Source organism: Gallus gallus, chromosome 33 (assembly GCF_016699485.2).
Source record: "Gallus gallus isolate bGalGal1 chromosome 33, bGalGal1.mat.broiler.GRCg7b, whole genome shotgun sequence".
In the NCBI taxonomy this organism is placed as follows: Eukaryota; Metazoa; Chordata; class Aves; order Galliformes; family Phasianidae; genus Gallus; species Gallus gallus.
Genome location: NC_052564.1, coordinates 3,832,452 through 3,837,063, shown reverse-complemented (window position 1 = coordinate 3,837,063; position 4,612 = coordinate 3,832,452).

Below are 4,612 nucleotides of genomic sequence, written 5' to 3'. Positions count from 1 at the left end.
TGCAATGCAGTTTCATGAGAGGACTCAACGAGCTCCATAAATAGGGAAACAATCAGCATCATGGCCAGCAATTATCCAACCTACCACAGGGCCCTGTGTTAACTTGCCCTGGATACATCTGCTGTTATTTCAACACAAGGAGCCCCATATTGGGCACCCAAATGACTGTGGATGTTTAACCCGGCTGGTGGCTCAGCACCCCACAGGTGCTTTGTGCACTGCCCCCTTCCAGTGCGATGGGGAAGAGAACTGGAAAAAAAACAAAGTACAATTTGTGGGTTGAAATAAACCTATTTCCTATGAGACTTAGAAGGAAAAGGGTATTAGTTATGGTTATTTTTTACATATATATGTAAGTGATGCACAAGCACTTGCTCATCATCACCTGTCTGATGTGCCGCTGGCCCCCTGGGCAGCAGAAGAGAGAGAGATGAACTCACACCCCTTTCAGTACTCCTTCTGCTTGCTGTCAGATGGTACGGAACATCCCTTTGGCCACTTTCAGTCAGCTGTCCTCATTCTGTTCCTTCCCAGCTCCTTGGGCCCTCCACTGACAATGGCCTTGGCTCTGTACTACACTGCTTAGCTGCAGATATAAACATCAGAGTGTTAACAATGTTGTTTTCTCCTACAACCAAAACATTGCATCATACCAGGCAGCGTGAAGAAAACAGTTCCATCCCAGTTGTAGCTCAGACACATCCCTGTCCCCTTCCTCTTGTTATTCCTGATCAGGAAGCAAGAAACAAATGCTGCTTGTCTGCTCCTTAAGCTATTTCCATCAGTTCTCAGCTGGATCCTCTGCCACCCCCAGGCAGAGCTCAGTGCACTCTCACAGAGGGCAGCAGCCTATCCTCGACTTCCTTGACCATCCATCAGAATGAGTCTGCACCTCCCTTTGCTACAGCTCAGAGGTGGGAACCATGCCACCATGTCTCTATGAGCCAAACAGGACCCTAGGCCTGCAAATGCACAGAGATTTTGAGCTCACTGAGCTAATGTTTGTGGTCTTCTCCTTAGTGTAAAGACACTTCAGAAAGCATCCCATGCCAGAAGCATTATTTGATTTAGCCTGGTTGGGCCGTGCATCTACACCGTGGTACTGGTGTTCAGAAGGTGGCACACAGGTACCAGGCCCATTGTGGGGCTCACAGTTGTCCAGCGAGCATTGACAGTATCAGGGCATGGCTTTCCTGAAGGTCCTGAGCTGCATTTGCCATCTGAATGAGGTGTGCTGGAGACCCCAGGGAACTGTCATGCAAAGGAGAGCCCAGAACAAAGGAAGGTGTCATCAGTGAGAGAATGTAGGTGTGTCACAGCTTTGTAATGCCTTAAGCTCTGGAATACGCAATAGATGAGGAACAGAGAAGGATCTGACTCTTCTTCTGGTGAGCTCATCCATCTGGTCAGCTGAATAACTCTGCATGCTCCATGGGGACACTCTCAGGTGCCCGTTACTCAGAGATATGATGACATTTAGGATGGTCAAGAATGACTCCGTTCTGGCCTCCAGCTGATGCTCAGGAAGGAGGTGTCTATCTCAGAGATCTTCCACCACATCTTGCAGGCCCAGGATTACAAGAAGGATCACCCCAGGCACCCTCATCATCACCAAGCATGTGTGTGAGCAACGGAGTCAATGCTGAATAAAGAGCAGGGATTCAGATGAGAGCTCACACACAGGAACCTCACTCTATGCATCTGAACTCAACTAAGAGGACTCCCAGCTCCCATGGTCCTGTGTGGACCTTCCACAGGCACTTTGGTCACCTGTGAGTGCCTCTGGGTGAGCAATTGTTCCACACCCACTGAATAAAGACCAAGGACTCATAAGAGGGATTCATGTGTAGACAATTTACTGCACACATTGGAACCGAACAAAGAGGACTCCCATCTCCCATGGGTCCATGTGGAGCTAAATCCCATTTCAACCCCAGGGTTTCCTTTTTTTAAGGGCCATGGGCAGAGGTTTCCAGATGATGCGTTTACACCTCTACTAAGCAAACATGATCTGATAGGACCAACCTTGCTTCTGGAATCAGCCTCCATCCAATGGACATTTGGTGACTAATTGAACTGAATTCAAAGTGTGTTCTGCAGTGATGGATGAAAAGCTGGACATGAGGAAGCAGTGTACGCTTGAAGCCCAGAAAGCCACCTGTATCCTGGGCTGCATCAACAGAGGGGTGGCAGCAGGGATAGGGAGGAGACTCCCCCCCCCCCTGCCCTGCCCTCATGAGGCCCCACCTGGAGTACTGTCTTTGAGCCTGGGACCCCAATAGAGGTGGGGTGTGGAGCTGTGTGAGCAGATCCAAAGGAGGGCTACAAAGATGAGCAAAGGGCAGGAGCACCTCTCCTATGGAGAAAGGCTGAGGGAGTTGGATTTGTGTATCTTCGAGAAGAGAAGACTCTGGGGAGACCCCGTTGCAGCCTTCCGGAATATGAAAGAGGGGGACTGACATTTTACATGGTCTGATATTGACAGGACAAAGGCAAAGGACATTATACTAAAAGAGGGGGAGATTTGGGTTAGAAGTTAGGAAGAACTTTTTACTCTGAGGGTGGAGAGCCTCTCAAACAGGTTGCTCAGAGAAGTTGTGGATGCTCAATCTGTGGAGGCATCCAAGGCCAGGTTGGATGGAATGTTGGGCAGCCTGATCTGGTGGTTGGCAACCATGCCCATTGCAGGGGAGTGGGAAGAAGGTGATCTTTAAAGTTCACTCCAACTTAAGCCTTTCCATGATTTTGTGAATCTGTGATTCAGTGATGACACTGCTGCCTTTCAGAGGCAGTCAGCCATGGAGACCCATGGACATCTCCAGAGGAAAGGAAATCACCGCCTTTGTTGCTGAGCTGGGCCGGGCTCCTGGGACACAGGAAGCTCATACAAGAGGGCAGCGCTGTGGAGAGACAGCTGTGTACAGGAGGAGCACTTCTGTACAGCACAGCAGGGCTAGAGGCATGATCTGCAGGTGACATGAAGATAGAAGAGAAAAGAGAAAGAGATTACAGGATGTGTACAGTGTGAGTAGGATGTGAGCTCACTGGAGGAGCATTGCTCACAGCGCTTGACAGGGTAAGTCTCTTGCAGTAGGCAAGGAAGCTGCTTTTTCTGGGGGGATCACAGAATCAGGGATATCCCATAGCAGATCTGGCTGAAGGCACTTCTTGTTTCCTTACTCTGGAAAAAGACTACGGTTCCAGATGAGGGCTTCGGTGCTGCAGCATCAGGGCTATGCAGCATCAGGGCTATATATACCCTGAGCATGAGGGCTGTGTGATCCAGGATGGCTGCAGGCTGTGCAGTGGGGGTGCAGCCGGGTGCCCAGGGCTGTGGTGCAGAGCAGGGTCCCTGCTGTGCCCCAGGGGCTGTGTGCCGGGGCAGGGACTCTGCCGCCTGCCAGGCTCAGCACTCAGCCTGCCCGGGGAGCTGCCCAGGGCACTGCGGGGAGACGTGTGGGGGGAAGGAGCCCCCCGGCAGGGCAGGGCAGGGGCCTTCTGCTGCCACAGATGCTGCCTGGGGCAGGGGGCTCACAGCTACACTGCACCACAGAGTGTTTCCAATAGCACATTGCAAGAGGACAGACAAGGTAGGGATTTTTCTGTTATTTCCTTAGGGAAGGGAAAATGATTGGAGGCAGAAATCTAAAAGGGGTGGTCAACTTTGAACACATCTCTGAGACTCCCACATTATTCTTTCCTCATTCACTCTTTTTGTAAATGGTCACAGAGAATGAGCTTTCATCCCCTCTTTGCTTACCGGATATAATCCGTTGAAGTTAAGGTTGTTTTCTGCAGACATGTATAGTGCACTTATCCTGCAAACAGGCAGCGTTCTCTAAGACTAATTTTAGTGCACAGAGGCTGGGCTTGGGGGCTCTAAAAGCAGTTGGAAGTAAAGACATGAGACATAGAAACAGCTCCGAAGAGGAAAATATTCAGGCAGCTGGGATATGATTATGAAATGAGGGGAAAGTAAGAGCTCCTTAATCATCTCCTTCTTAAAAGATGCTGAAGCTCATGGAATTGAACACAAACTATGGAGTTAAAGGAACATTTTCCAAAGATAAAGAAAAAATTTGTAGCATGCCGGGAGGACTGTTTCTGAGGAGGATCTTGACTCATCATTATCTTATGCACTCTTTAAGCTTCAACTCTTAAGGGTAGGTGAAGCCCATGAAAATAAACTGAAGTTATGGAGTTAAATGAACATTTTCCAAAGTGAAGGAAAAATTTTTATAGCATGACGGGAGGAGTTTCTCTAAGAATGGCCTTGACTTGTCATTATCTTCTGCACTCTGAACAGGACTCCAAGCCCAGGGACTGCAGATGCCCAACAGCAGCTCCATCAGCGAGTTCCTCCTCCTGGCGTTGGCAGACACGCGGCAGCTGCAGCTCCTGCACTTCTGGCTCTTGCTGGGCATCTACCTGGCTGCCCTCCTGGGCAACGGCCTCATCAGCACAGCCGTAGCCTGTGACCACCGCCTGCACACCCCCATGTACTTCTTCCTCCTCAACCTCGCCCTCCTCGACCTGGCCTGCATCTCCACCACTCTCCCCAAAGCCATGGCCAATGCCCTCTGGCACACCAGGCACATCTCCTACGCAGGAT